The sequence below is a fragment of the Calonectris borealis genome, unplaced genomic scaffold, assembly GCF_964195595.1.
Source record: "Calonectris borealis unplaced genomic scaffold, bCalBor7.hap1.2 HAP1_SCAFFOLD_35, whole genome shotgun sequence".
Taxonomy (NCBI): Eukaryota; Metazoa; Chordata; class Aves; order Procellariiformes; family Procellariidae; genus Calonectris; species Calonectris borealis.
In genome coordinates this window covers 476,417-491,853 of record NW_027441451.1, presented here as the reverse complement: position 1 = coordinate 491,853, position 15,437 = coordinate 476,417, and the positions used below count along the sequence as shown (strand labels likewise).

The following is a 15,437-nucleotide window of genomic DNA, read 5'->3' as shown; positions in this document are numbered from 1 at the left end:
AGCGAGGAAGTTTATAATGAGCACCAGGAAGAACCAAGGAGCTCAAGGCCTCTTCTGAAGAGCGAGAGGCCCTGAGCAGCAGTGATTGGCCATGGGTAGGTCTGGGAGAGAGGGTCGGGGGATGTCCGGGAGAAGCAAGGGGATGGCTGATGGCTTTAGCAAATCCTTACAACCATGCCTGAGCCCAGCAATGGACAGCAGTTGATGCCTGCAGGTGGGGGAGGAAGAAGAGGAGGATTGTCCTGGGAATATGGCAGGAAGAAAGGCCCTTCTTGTACAAACAGGGATGATAGAGACATTTCCATCCTGTGCGCATGGCTCAGCCTGGCAGAAGGGGAATGCCCACTGCTGGGGGGAATGTGCTCAGTAGTGCCCAATGAGCTGACCTTGATCTCTTTTCTTCCTTCACTCCCAACGTTTGGGTGGACCTCAGGGAAACATCCATGAGCCTGGAGAACGCACAAACCTCCTGGGCTGATGTCCCATCAGTGCAGGGGCAGAGGAAGGGTTTCTGAGACACACGGGCATGCAGGAAGAGAGCCGTGGGTGGGTGGCAGCGTGTGCGTTAAAGGAGGAAGAAGATGTGAAATAGCAGGGAGTGGGAGGGTGTCATGTGGAAGTGACATAGGTTGAGCTTTGATTGTGAGGCAGCAGAAGAAGGAGGATGTGCAGTTCAGTGCTGGGATATACAGATAAATAGAGGATTCAAGTGAGTCTGTGTGCTGGGACATCTTGGGCGATTGAGGAGCATTAGCAGGGCTTTGGAAGAAGCTGCACAGTTTGTGGAGAACTCACAGCCATCATTAAAACGTCCGAAAAACACAGCTTTGTGTTTGAAGACCTCGTCAATGAGGACAGAAAGACATCAGTAAAGCTGGGGACATGATGGGGTGAGAGTGAGGTGGGCAATCAGGGCTGGTGGTTAAAATCTGCAGAGAAAGAGGCACAGGCACAGAACAGTGTAGGACAGCCTGTGGTGGGGATGGCCCCTTTGTGGGGGCTGGGACCCCCCAACAGAACTGAAATCCTTCTCCTTTCGACTATGGCTGCTGTCTCTTCCGCCGTAGCCCCTGAGAGGACACCAGTTCCTCACAGCCCCAGCACTTCCTTGCCTCCTCACCCACCCTCCACACAGCCTGGGAGGAGTCCTACTGCAGCCCTGCCCTCGGCATCGCACCCCCCACATCTCCCTGCTCCCTGGAAGAGCCCTGAGCATCGCAGGAGGGAACGGATCCCCATTCCTAGGGCATGGGGGTCAGCGCTTGAGCATCTGGTTGATGAAACACATCAAGGCCTTTCACAGGTGCCTGCACATCTGATCTTCAACCTGTAAGCAGTGCCTCTGCGTTCCTGCTTCACCAGCCCCCAGAGACAGTCGCCTTGTCATCTCATTCCCTCCATGATCTCTTCAGTGATGGCCCTCAGGGGGACTAAATAACACCTGCAGAAACTTGGAGACGTGCTGCTGGCTTTTCCTTCTCCAGAGGCCAGTTCAGTCTTCTTTCAGTATCTGCAGTTCAGGACCCTGGCACCAGAGGGCTCATTAACATGCAAAATGCCCTACCCAGCCAAGTCTCTGGGCATAACTTCCCTTCATTCCTCTGTTCTTATGTGGTTAATGTGAGAGGTTTCAGGAGTGTAGTCAAAGTGAAAAGTTTTCAATACTAAATATCAGTAAGAAACCATTTCTTCTTTTTCCCCTTCTTCTTTTTCTGCTTACACATTCAGTGGTACCAGAAAACTCCAACTGATATTGATCCTCGGCATCTCCTAACGGAGGCTGAAGATGTAGGGAAGTCAAGGCCCCGTATGTCAGACTGGCAGCCTTTGTCCCTACCTCCAACCCCACCATTTCTCCCATCAGCCCCCTGGGACTTACAGCACCTTTGTTCAAACCTGAGCTTTCTCCACTACAGTCCGTAGCTGCGTGTTTCAGCCCATTGGCACCAACTCCCACCCGCTTTGCTTGGAGAACGAGCTGCATGCAGACACAGAAGGATGTTTCTTAATTCCAGCAAAAAAACCAAATGAAGGTATGGTTCAATAAAAAATAAACCACTCTCCTCTGCTGTATATTAACACCTTACCTCCTCTGAAGTCCACTTTCCACAGTGGATGGGCTTAGACCAACAGAAAACACGTTTGTGTCAAGCACAGACCCCAAGAACCCCCAAAGCACTCCCTGCCCCAGGCTCTGTTTCTCCATACTCACTCAGAGCGAGTCACACGCTGAAGTCATGAGCTCCCTTAATGCACAGAGGGAAGCAGAGAGGCAAAGTGAATGGAATGCTCTCATTCTCCTCCAGTGCTGGACACCTTGGGGGCAATTGTCCAGGCTTCCATTCCTACTCAAGGGAGAGAAAGGAGTTGTCTCAACTGAGATGCTTTGGCCTACCCTGCCTGTCCACAGCTCCTGCTCCAGAAAGGCTCCTGTCAGCCTTGGGTAACATTTCCCAGTACCATGTGGGGTCTTCAGCTACCCCTGGGAATCTCAGAGGCAGTGGCCACCTCGGTGTGGGCAAGTGCATCAACCCCTGAAGGAAGATGTTAGGCAGAAGTTGAAACATATGCAGAAACGACCTCGGTGTAATAAGTGTGTAAGAAGGCTTCATCTTGACAGCTTTGACACTGGTCTGTAAATTCTCATTATTTTTCACAGGCCATGGACATGGACCAGCAAGCTGATGACACTTTCTCTCCCTCGATGTAAATACAGATTTCTACATCCTGTCCCTTTTCACTGGTAACATTTGAGTTTGCTCAAGCAGCTACTGCTTTGATTCCTGTCCACTGAAGGCTGTTTTCCTCTAGAGTCCTGCCTTGAGGCGCAAAGGCCTGGGAGACCTTGCTGGTGATAAGAGCACATCAAATATCTCAGATCTATCCATGCCTACTCTTACTAGATTTAGGGGTGATCCCATATTATCTTTGCTTCTTCTTGAACTGTCCCTGAAGTAGTAACAGCTCATTATGGTGCCCTTGAATTTACATCCAAGTTTCAACTGAGTTTTGAGAGAGACCATTTCTGTGCTTGGAGGATGCTGTGCTTGAAGATCAGCTGCACTGAGCTCTGCTGCCCTTCAATGCTGCTGACCACGAGACCCCACCAGCACTCCCCAGAAGAGGCCAAAGTCTGCTCCTCTGATGTCTGGCATCTACAGCCTTCAATTCTCCTTCCTGGCTTCCCTCGGGAGCTGGGACCCCACAGTTTCAGTGTCAGGACAACCAAGGCTTACACTGACCTTCAGTTCACTGGCCAGTTCTCACCTGCTTGCAAGTGTCAGATCCAGGTTTGCATTACATTTGCTGGCCCATCTGGCTCCAGCTCGTCCTGGCTGTGCCCCTGGCTGAGGGCATCAGTGCACATTTGGGCTGTAGCACTGTCACTACCCCTCTGCCACGGCAATGCTGTGGACCAGTTCTTCTGTGAAATCCCCCAGATCCTCAAGCTCTCCTGCTCACACTCCTACCTCAGGGAGGTTGGGCTTCTCGTGGCTAGTGTCTGTTTACTATTTGGGTGTTTTGTTTTCATTGTGGTGTCCTACGTGGAGATCTTCAGGGCCGTGCTGAGGATCCCCTCTGAGCAGGGACGGCACAAAGCCTTTTCCACGTGCCTCCCTCACCTGGCCGTGGTCTCCCTCTTTCTCAGCACTGGCATGTTTGCCTACCTGAAGACCCCCTCCATCTCTTCCCCAGCTCTAGATCTGGTGGTGGCAGTGCTGTACTCGGTGGTGCCTCCAGCAGTGAACCCCCTCATCTACAGCATGAGGAACCAGGAGCTCAAGGACGCACTGAAGAAGCTGATTCAATCACTTGTCTTTCAGCAGCAATAAGCCCCTCCACTTCTCCAAAGGTATGAACCCAGCCTGTCTGACCCAGGGGCCTTTGTCCGTCTGTCTGGCAGGATGGCCCAGCTGGCCTCCTGTGTCGCATCTCTGTAATAAAATGGATTTCCTCAGTGCTCGTGTCTGGAGCTTGGGCTCTTCTTCCAAAGCTGAGGTCAGGAATAGGCTGAAGAAATTGCCCCCATGAAGCCGTGATGCTGTGCTTGGGTTCTCCATGGGCTCAGGACAGGAGGACATGGGGCGATGTCTTAGGGAATGGGCCTGTGCTGACCCTTCACGTGTGGGTGCCCAGTGCCAGTGGAAATGATGGATGATCTGCAGGGATCTGCCTGGGACTGTGTCCCTGTGGCTTTCAGGCACCACTGCCCTGCAGAGCAGCCCTGCCAGCTCAGGGATGGCCCGAGGTGACATCCCTGGACAAGATCAACGCTATTTCTGCATGCACCAGCTGGGGCAGGCTTTTCTCTCACTGGTGCAGCAGGAGCTGCCTGGGGGGACCCCAGGCCAGGGGTCTTGTGCTCGGTAGAGGGACTGGCACAGAGGGGCTGCCAGCATTGGGCAATAAGGATCTCTTTGAGAGAAGAGCAGCAGACACAGGGAGACGCTGGCCTCCGTCTCCTCATGCCATGGCTGGCCCCAGGCCTGGGGCTGATGGGGAGGCTGAGACCCCTCTCTGCCCCAGCAGCTGCTGTGCCCCTCAGAGGGGCTGGGGCCGTGGGGTGAGTGCCCAGAGCTCTGCAGCACCCTGCGGTGGGCACTGCCGTGGGGCCAGCCCAGGCTGGGCTGCTCTGCGGGGCTGAGGAGGGGGCGGTGGAGGTGGGGAGAGCTGGGGAGGAGCTGGGCTGGGCAGGAAAGTGTCTGGGAGAGAAAATCACCAGTGTAGAGCTTGTGCTGCATGAGCATGCAGGGTGAGCACTGACACCAGGGGGTTTGTGGTGCAGAGCCAGGGCTCATGGAAGGGACCAAAGACATGCAGGCGCAGGAGAGAGGCTGCCGGTCTGTGCTCTTGGTGGCATGGACAGGCTGGGGAGGTGGCCCAGGACCTCTGTCACCCCCCAGCCTCTCTCAGCAGCTCTGTCCAGCACTGGCTGCTCCCCTCAGGTTCATGGGTGAGTCTTGCTGCAAAGCCACCTCCATCCTCCTGCTGGGCTCAGCGCCAGTTCAGGGGAACAGCCAGCCCTGCCCAGCCTCTCCCCTGGCCCATGCCCCAGCAGACCCCAGGGCAGGGCTGTCTGCAAAGCCCCACGTGGGACATAGCTGGGGCTGGGAGAGGGTCGGGTACTGGGGGAGGCTGCAAAAGTTATGTGATGGGGTTATGGTTTGTTGGGGTTCTGGGGGGACATTGAACTGAAGGCTGTCTTTGGAACCATAACTGGGGGAACTTTCTGCACCCCTGAATGTACCCTTTCCCACGCTGTGCCTGCACAGAGGGGCTGTGGTACCATGTGTGGGGCAGTAGGGCTGGGTCAGCACAAGAAGAGGGTGTTTACAGGGGCCATGAAGCAGCTGCCAGGAGGTGACAACAAGGACGGGCTGCAAAGAAGGAACTTCTATATATTGCCTGTGTGGTAGAGGCACTTTTGAAGGAAAGGCAAAGGACATTTGCAGTTGATGGCTGCAAGGAATGTCAAGTGTAAAAAGACAACATTGATTGCTGCGTTAGAAACCAAGGCTGACCAAGCAAAATGCAGGGCTGCTGCTGAGTGTGGAAGGTGATTTAATAACAGCAGACACAGGTGGAGCTGAGGGACTCAATGCCTTCTTTGCCTGAGTCTTTATTGAAATGGTCTCCAGGCCTCTGTGCTCAATGAAGGGGTTCAAGGAGGAGGAGAGCACGTATTGGCAGGAACCTCATGAAGTCCCACAAGGACAGATGCCAGTGTCTGCCCCGGCAGGGGACTCACCCTGGCAATGGCACAGGCTGGGGGCTGCCTGGCTGGGAGTAGCCCTGTGGGAAAGGTCTTGGTGAGCAGGGAGCTGGACAGGAGGCAGCCGTGTGCCCTGGCACAAGGGAGGACAGCAGGGCCCTGGGCTGCACGACAAGGAGCATGGCCAGGAGATGGAGGGAAGGGATGATGCAGGTTACCGTGTCCAGATTTCCAAACTGGAACAGGTTTAGCAAAGGGCCTCCAAGATGGTCAGGGCTGGAGCACTGTGCCTGTGAGGAGAGGCTGAGGGAGCTGGGCTTGTCCAGCCTGGAGAAAGGAAGATCTTGGGGGGAACATGCAGCAGCGTTGCACTGTTTCAGGAAGGCTCAGTCAGGCTCCCCAAGGGAGTTGGGGAGAGGGGAGCATATTTCACTTTCCCAAATGCAAGGAAAGAGTCGAAAGCATCCTTCCCTTGGGCTCTGGCGTTCCATTTCTTGAGAATCAAATCTGCTGGGGCTTCTGTCAATAATCTTACAATAATTCTTCAGGTGCGGTTTTTTTTTTCCTATTTCCCCAAGAGTATCATTATTTACCAAAAATAAACATTATTCTGCCTCAACATAAATGTCTGGAACAGAACACCCTGTATCTGTGGTAGCAACACCGGGCAGTGCCAACTGAGTCAGTATTTGCCATGTACTGCATGGCACTGCACCCTCAGTGACATACCCAGGGCGGTTCAGATGAAGGGTGATCTTGCAAAAGCCACCTTCTGTGTCCCCAGGTGGCAGAGGCTGGATCCCCTTCCCAGGACAGACTCCTTGCCAGCAAGCCACAGCCCTGGCTGTTGCTCACTGGTTCTTACTGGCACTTCACTTGGCACCCCTTTTGGTGTGTTTGATGCTTTTCTGTGACTCTTCTTTCTGCACAGAAGATTATAAGAAGACAACCGTTTCAGAAGTGATGGTCATAAAGGCCCTGCTATAGACAAAAAAGTTTGCCATGAGCTCTAGATGGAGACAGGAAGGTAGTTAATAAGCACCAGGAAGCTCAAGGCCTCTTCTGAAGATGAGTGGCCCCGAGCAGCAGGGATTGGCCCTGGGTAGGTCTGGGAGAGAGGGTGGGGGATGTCAGTGAGAAGCAAAGTGATGCCTGATGGCTTTAGCAAATTGTGAAACCACATCTGAGCCCCAAATGGAAAGCAGTGGGTGTCTGTGGGTGGGGAAGAGGAGGAGGTTTGTCCTGGGAAGGTGTCAGGAGGGAAGGCCCTCCTGTGCAAATCAGGGGTGACAGAGACATTTCTATGATGTTGTATGCACGCCTCAGCCTAGAGACGGGGAACGCCTGCTGCTGGGGGTGGCCATCCTCGGTCATGCCCCAGGAGCTGACCTTGCTCTCTTTTCCTCCTTCACTCCCCAAACTTTGATGGACCTCAGGAAACATCCATGAGTGTGGAGGACACACAGACCTCCTGGGGTGAGGTCCCATCACTGCAGGGGAAGAGGGAAGGCTTTGTGAGACACGTGGGCGTGCAGGGCGATAGCGGTGCGTGTGTGGCAGTGAGTGTGATAAAGGCAGGACCAAGGCCTGAAATAGCAGCTGGGTGTGGGGGGGCTGTCATGCTGAGGTGGAGAAGGTTGAGTGTTGACTTTGAAGGATGCAGAAGCAAGAGGATGTGCGTTTCAGTGCTGGGACATGAAGAGAAATCGTGGATTCAAGCAAGTCGGGGGTAGGTCGTCTTGGGTGCTAGAGGAACAATAGGGCTTTGGAAGTAGCCGGATGGGTTGTGGGGAACTCACAGACATTGGCAAATCCTCGGAAAACCACAGCTTTGAGTTTGAAGAAATAGTCAGTGAGGACAGAGAGTAATCGGGAAAGTTTGGGACATTCATGGGGTCAGAGGGAGTCAGGGGATCAGGAGGGTGGCTGAAATCTGCAGGGACACTGGCACAGCCATAGGACAGTGTAAAAGAGTCTGTGGTGGGGATGGCTGAGGACTTTGGTAGGACTGGGACCCCCAACAGAACTGAGGTCCATGTCCTCTTGGCTATGGCTGCTGTCTCTTCCGCTGAGGCCCACGGGAGGACACCAGTTCCATACAGCCCCTATGCTTTCTTGCCTCCTCACCCTTGGTAGAGCCTGGGAGGGGTCCTACCACTGACCTGCACTCAGCATCGCAAACCCTCGCATCTCACTGCCCCCAGAAAACGCCCTGAGACACCCATGAGGGAAGAATCCCCATTCCTAGGGCACTGGGCTCAGGGCTTGGCCATCCTCCTTAAGGAAACACATCAAGGCCTTTCACAGCCACTTTCACGTTCATTTTTCTACCTGTATCCAGGGCCTCTGAGCTCCTGCTTCACCAGCCCCCAGGGACAGTCACCTTGTCTGGTCGTTCCCTCCATGGTCTCTTCAGTGATGGCCCTCAGTGGGGCCCGCTAACACCCTCAGAATCTTGGAGGCTTGGTGCTGACTTTTAGATCTCCAGAGCCTTGTTCAATCTGCTTTCAGTATCTGCAGTTCAGGAGCTTGGCACAAGAGGGCTCCTGAACATGCAAAATTCCCTAACAAGCCAAGTCTCTGGGCACAATTTTCCTTAATTCCTCAGTTCTTGTGTGGTTAATTAGAGAGATTTCAGAAGGGTAGTCAAAGTAAAAAGATTTTTATAAAAAATCACAATAAGAAAGGATTTCTTCTTTTTCAACTTTTCTGCCTTTTTCTGCTTCCACATTAAGGGATATCAGCAGTCCCCAAATGATACTGGTCCTGAGCATCTCCTAATTGAGTATGGACATACAGGGAAGCCAAGGCCCTTTATGTCAGACACTCCATGGGAAGTGTTTGTCCCTACCCCAACCCCCCCCATTTCTCCCATCAGCCACCTGAGATTTAGAGCAGCCTTGTTCAAATCAGAGCTTTCTCCACTACAGTCTGTAGCTGCGTGTTTCAGCCCATTGGCACCAACTCCCACCCGCTTTACTTGGAGAACGACCTGCACACAGGCACAGAAAGGTGTTTCTTAATTGCCAACAAGCAGAACCAAAGTCAAGCACAGCTCATTAAAAACCCAAAAGACATTCCTCAGCTGTATATCAAGTCCATGTTACCTCCACCGAAGTCCACTTCCCACTGTGGATGACCATACACCAATGGAAAACACGTTATTGTCTCCAGCACACATCCCAAGACACCTCAAAGCACTCCCTGCCCCTGACTCTGCCCATATTTGCTCTTTGCACCCCGTCAGTCACACACTGGAGTCACAAACTCCCTCGAGCCACAGGGAGAAGCAAAGAGACAAAGCGAATGAAAAGCTTTGTTCTGAACATGGAAATCGGCATAAATCTGAACCTGTAATGGTTACAGGAGCATCTTCAAGTAGACTCTGCAGCATCTAGACCCACTCAGTTTTCATTGCCTGCAGGTAAATTACATATGACTTCACTGCAGGTGAAGAGAGGGATGAGCGTGATCTCTAATGTTGGACACCTCGAGTGCAACTGCTGAGAGGTCCCTTTCTAGTCAAAAGAGAGAAATGAGGTGTCTCAACTGAGGTGCCTTGGCGTTCTCTGCCTGGCCAGCAGCTCCTGCTTCAGAAAGGCTCCTGTAGGACCTGGGTCACATTTCCCTGTCCCACGGAAGGGCTTCAGCTACCCCCATGTATCTTGGAGGCAGTGGCCACCTCTGTGCTGGCAGCTGCATCAATCCCTGAAAGAAGATGTTAGGCAAAAGTTGAAACATGTCCAGAGAAGAGGTCTGTGTAATGACTGTTGAGAAGTCTTCATTTTCAGAACTTTGAGGTTGGTCTATAAATTCTCATGACTTTTGTCATAGGCCATGGCCATGGCCATGGCCAAGCAAGACGACGACCCTTTCTCTCCCTCTATGGAAATATAGATTTCTACAGCCATTTCCAAAAATACATTTCCTCCCAACGCTTTGAATGAAGAAATTATTCTGCAGAGCTGCAAGACATCCAGGGAGTCCCGAAGCTGTGTCACTTGGAGGGGCTCGTCCGCCCCAGAAATGCAATCCAGAACAACCTCTGGGACATGTTATTCACCCAAAGCGAAGCTAACCAGCCTTTCCCTCCCCAGTTCATCCTCTGGCACCTTTTGAAACAGGCATGCAACTTTTGCTTTTGCCAGTCGTCAGGGAGTCCCCCCAGTCTCCATGACCTGTCAAAGATGATGGAGACTGGCCTCACTCTGACATCATCTTGCTCTCTCAGCACCCTTGGATGCAGCCCCTCCATTCTCATGGACTGGTAACATTTGAGGTTGCTCAAGCAAGCCAGGACTTGATTCCTATCCACCCCTGACTGTTCCCCTCCAGAGTCCTGCCTCGAGGCACAGAGGCCTGGGAGACCTTGCTGGTGAAGACTGAGGCACAGAGGACATCAAGTATCTCAGCTCCACCCACACCTGCTTTACTCAGTGGAGCAGTGGCCACACATACTCTTCTTGACCTGTCCCTGAAGTAGTCACAGCTCATCGTGGTGCCCTTGAAATCCCATTCAAGTTTCAACTGAGTTTTGATATGGACCATCGCCAAGCTTGGAGGATGCTGTCCTTGAAGACCAGCTGCACTGAGCTCTGCTGCCCTTCGGTGCTGCTGACCATTGGATCCCCACGAAAACTCCCTGGAACAGGCCAAAGTCTTCTCCTCGATGTCCACCATGTGCAGTCCTTAACTCTCCTTCCGCACGCCCCTCGGGAGCTGGGACCCCACTATTTCAGGGTCACAACAGCCAAGGCTTACATCGACCTTCACATCCCTGACCAGCTCTGTACTGCTTGTGAGTCTCAAATCCGCATTTGGATTGCCCTTGTTGGCCCATCTGGCAGCTGTGCTGAGAAGTGGTTCCCCAGACATAAACCGCCAGGACTGTTTGCATCCTGCTGTGTTCCCCTTCCAGAAAATGCCAAGGCCATTCAAGTTCCACACATCCAAAAAACTTCTTCACTTTGAGGGAACCCCACTCCTGACCCTTCCAGCCTGTCTCTCCTGAAAAGCCTCTACCCAGCCATTGCAGCACCCCAAGCTGTGTCACTTGTCCCACCATGCCATGGCACTTCCTCCATGCATGTCAAAAAGCACAGGCTCCACTCGTCCTGGCTGTGCCCCTGGCTGAGGCCATCAGTGCACATTTGGGCTGTAGCACTGCAGGTGCAGCCCCAGGCCAAGCTCTCACTTGTCTTAGGCAAACCTGGGACCAAGTGTCCAAGCCCCCGTGTGTGCAAAGGCTTTGCTTCACAGCAGAGACATGCCGGGGTGGAGAGCAGGTGGAAACAGAAAGCTGAACCTGGGTGCCAAGAGAGTGAGCAAACCCTGCTGTCCCCAAGGGCAGAGAGGACCAGGGCTGGGAAGGGCAGCCCTGGCAAGACATGGGTTTGCTGTCGGTGGGGTCTCTGCTGTCCCCGAGGGCCTTTGGTGGAGGTGAAGCTGATCTCCAGGAATGACAAGGTGCTCCTGACAGGCCCACTGTGACAACTGTTGGTCTGGTCCCTGACTGTGTTCTCCAGGGGGTGAGGGAAGGTTGGTGGAGAGAAAAACCAGAAGTCTGAAGGTGTAGGCACACGCGTGGTGGCCCTTGTGTGATGGGCTTCCTATCCATGGAGTGCCCTACCTCTACTGGAGAGAGAAGGGACGGACCTTGCCACGCTGCAGGGGTGGCAATCAGTTTCTGGCCCAAAGGCACTGGATCTGTCGCAATGCTGCCTGGGTCTCTGTCACACCCTCGCTCTGCATGGGGATGGCTTTCCTGTGTAGGACCATCGCTGTCCCTGCCAACGGCATGTCGCTGTGTGTGAGAGCCTTGGCACCTCACCTACCATGACAGACCTGTAACTGGCCTTACATGGAATAACTGCCCTGAAGTGGATTGGGCAATGCGAGAATGTTCAGGACACCACCGCCATTAGAGTCAATGGAGATCTAGTCAACCTGGCGGATGGGAAAGACAGAGAGGAACTGAGCTCTCCCTGTGGTACATGACTCCATCAGATGAATCCCTGCGTAGGCTGCCCAGAACATAAAGAAGAGAGACAGGCTCCATCATCCTAAACGTGGGCATCTGATGCCATTTCCACTGGCCAGAGAGATTCACCTCCAGCTTCCAAGAAGATGCCCCCCGATGCTGCCCTGTCTCTCAGCATTGCTCCACTAGAGCTTGCAGCTAGCTCCATGTATCTTGGACCACCTCTGGCACTCCAAATGTCCCCAGGTCTTTGCATGTGACCACGTCAGCCCTGGCCTCCATCTCCATTAATTAGCAGGGAGCTGAGAGAAGGAGCTGACATGCAGGTGTCTGCTGTGTGCACACCTGAGCTGAGGCCAGAGGAATCCCACCTCCTGTGGGCTTGTGCTGTGCGTGGGGGGCAGCTGAGCCCACTTCTAGCCCCAGGGCCACAACCATGGAATGGGGGCTGAATCCCTTCCCTGGGCAGTGCTAAATGAGGTCCTTCCCTGTCCCTGTCCGGGTGTCCTGTCTACAGATGGGCCAATGAAAAGGTGATTCTTGGAGCTGACTCTTCTTCAGATGGGAGAAATGCCCCTGCTGGAAAGAAGTGTCTCTCCCAGCTGAGGGAGGGACCATCAGTGATGGCTTCAGGCTGTTCCCAGCAGGTTCCCTGGAGGCGCAGGGACACGTGGAGGGAGCCCCGAGGGGGCAGAGCAAGTGGTGCCTTGGGCTGGTCCTCTGCTGCTGAGCTGGGCTGGGCTCCTGGGATGGAGGGAGCTCCTGGCAAGCGGGCAGCGCTGCAGAGAGACAGCTCTGCCCAGGAGCAGGGCTGGGGGCACTGCCTGCAGGCACCGAGAGGAGACCTGCGAGTCTGAGAGAGCTTAAAGGCAGTTGGGAGTTGAAGGATGCTGAGAGCTCATTGGGGGAGAATCTTCACAGCCCTCTACGTGGTAAGTCTCTGGGTGCGGGGCAATGCAGCTTCAGTTCCTGGAGGGTTCTCCGAAAACTGGTACATCTGACAGTTTATTGGTTCTGTCAGGAGGAGTCACTCAGTTTCTGTAATGTAGAGGAGGAGGAGGTGCTCCAGAGCAGGGCTTCCCTGCTGCACGGTCAGAGGGAGAGGGCATGAGGGCTGCCTTCTGCTGGGGGGGACTGCAGGGGTGTGCAGGCAGGGGTGCCCAGGGCTGTCCTTGCGAGCAGGGTCCCTGCACCCCAGGGGCTGTGTGCTGGGGCAGGGACTCTGCCGCCTGCCAGGGTCAGCACTCAGCCTGCCCGGGGAGCTCCCCACGGCGCTGTGGGGAGAAGCTGTGGGTGGAAGGAGCGAGCCCCAGCAGGGCAGGGTCCTTCTGCTGTCGAGAGGCTGCTGCCTGGGTCAGGTTTGCTCACAGCTCCAGCTCAGCCCCGGGCATTTCTGAGGGGACTTTTCATGAGTACGTTCAGGGCAGGGGTTTCCTGCTGCAGTCTGTGCTTTCCTGAACCTGCGCTTCCACTTTTCTCTGGCTCGGCTTGGTGGGAATGGAAACCAATGCAGGTTAGAGCAGGGTCTGAGACTCTTAAACCATCACGCTGAGGTTTACTAGGAACCTCGGCAAGTGCCTTCACCCCCTACCAGCCTACAGATAAAACCAGCACCACCTTTGCATTTTCCTCAGGGTTTGTGTGACCTGTTCTTTGAGCCCTGCACACACAGCGTGGCTGCAGGGCAGAGCTGTGCAGACGGGGACTGGGATGGGCTCTGTGAGCACTGGCAGGGAAGAACCATGGGGCCAAAGAAACAGCTCCCAGCTGGGGAGGCAGCTCCAGGCAGCAGAGACATGAGCAGGGAGGGAGGGAAATGCTGCTGGAAACCCTGTTGCAGGGGAGATACGGGCACCTCCCAGCCATGCCCTGCAGTGCAGACTCCTTCCCTGGGCAGCACCCCTCTTGTCTCCTCTCCACCCAGCACAGCCCTTAGCCCGTGGGCTCTAGGCCGTTAGTCACCTCCTCGTCCAGCAGACCAGCAGAAGAGATGAAGCGCATCTCTCCTGCCACGTGCCCATTTCCCGCTGACCAGGGCCTGAGGGCGACTGTCCTGCATTGCTGTTGTCTGGGAGGGGTGTGCAGAGCTGGGTAAGGGAAAGGCTCCCCTCAGTGCCCATCTGTCTCTCTCCTTGCCTTGCTCAGATGCTCTTGGTATTGCTGACAGGCTCCTGGGAATGGCAGTTTCAGCTGCAGAGTCAGGCACAGACCTTGTGGGTCCTCCTATGCAGATGTGTCCACAGCAAGGAGGTGTCCCAGCTTTCCTCTAACCTGTGCAGCTCTGGGCAATGCAGTCTGTGAGGCTGGGGATGAGCTGACTCTCCCTTCATAAGTTGCCATGGTTAGGACGCTTGGCTCTCTCCTTGGGGTGTCCATCCAGGGCCTGCTCCTCACGCCACATTCAGCCAGCACCCAGCAGAGCTCCAGCCCCGCAGCTGAGGAAGGATTCCTGGAAAATGCAAAGGGGGGGTGTGCAGCAGGGGCAGGGGCTGTGGGAAATGGCTTGGATTTTGCTCAGAGAAGTCTCCCCTAACTTCTCACTGCCTTTTCCTCCTTGGACAGGTTCACGTGCCCAGAGGGACCAAATGTCCAACGGCAGCTCCATCACCCAGTTCCTCCTCCTGGCCTTCGCAGACACGCGGGAGCTGCAGCTCTTGCACTTCTGGCTCTTCCTGGGCATCTACCTGGCTGCCCTCCTGGGCAACGGCCTCATCATCACCGCCATAGCCTGCGACCACCGCCTGCACACCCCCATGTACTTCTTCCTCCTCAACCTCTCCCTCCTCGACCTGGGCTCCATCTCCACCACTGTTCCCAAAGCCATGGCCAATTCCCTCTGGGACACCAGGGACATCTCCTACGCAGGATGTGCTGCACAGCTCTTTCTGTTAGCCTTTTTCATTTCAGCAGAGTATTGTCTTCTCACTGTCATGGCCTACGACCGCTACGTTGCCATCTGCAACCCCCTGCACTACGGGACCCTCCTGGGCAGCAGAGCTTGTGTCCACATGGCAGCAGCTACCTGGGGCAGCAATTTCCTCTATGCTCTCCTGCACACGGCCAATACATTTTCACTACCCCTCTGCCACGGCAATGCTGTGGACCAGTTCTTCTGTGAAATCCCCCAGATCCTCAAGCTCTCCTGCTCACACTCCTACCTCAGGGAGGTTGGGCTTCTTGTGGTTAGTGCCTGTTTAGGATTTGGGATGTTTTGTTTTCATTGTGGTGTCCTACGTGGAGATCTTCAGGGCCGTGCTGAGGATCCCCTCTGAGCAGGGACGGCACAAAGCCTTTTCCACGTGCCTCCCTCACCTGGCCGTGGTCTCCCTCTTTGTCAGCACTGCCATGTTTGCCTACTTGAAGCCCCCCTCCATCTCCTCCCCATCCCTGGATCTGGTGGTGGCAGTGCTGTACTCGGTGGTGCCTCCAGCAGTGAACCCCCTCATCTACAGCATGAGGAACCAGGAGCTCAAGGACGCACTGAAGAAGCTGATTCAATCACTTGTCTTTCAGCAGCAATAAGCCCCTCCACTTCTCCAAAGGTATGAACCCAACCTGTCTGACCCAGAGGCCTTTGTCCGTCTGTCTGGCAGGATGGCACAGGTGGCCTCCTGTGTCGCATCTCTGTAGTAAAATGGATTTCCTCAGTGCTCGTGTCTGGAGCTTGGGCTCTTCTTCCAAAGCTGAGGTCAGGAATAGGCTGAAGAAATTGCCCCCATGAGGCCATGCTGCTGTGATTTGGTT

The 15,437-nt window shown here is 54.5% G+C and overlaps 1 pseudogene; it reads left to right on the top strand.

Annotated features, from left to right (window-relative positions):
• The first annotated feature begins 14,278 nt into the window (after nt 1-14,278).
• Nucleotides 14,279-15,215, top strand: LOC142076177 (olfactory receptor 14C36-like; annotated as a pseudogene).
• Nucleotides 15,216-15,437: the final 222 nt, after the last annotated feature.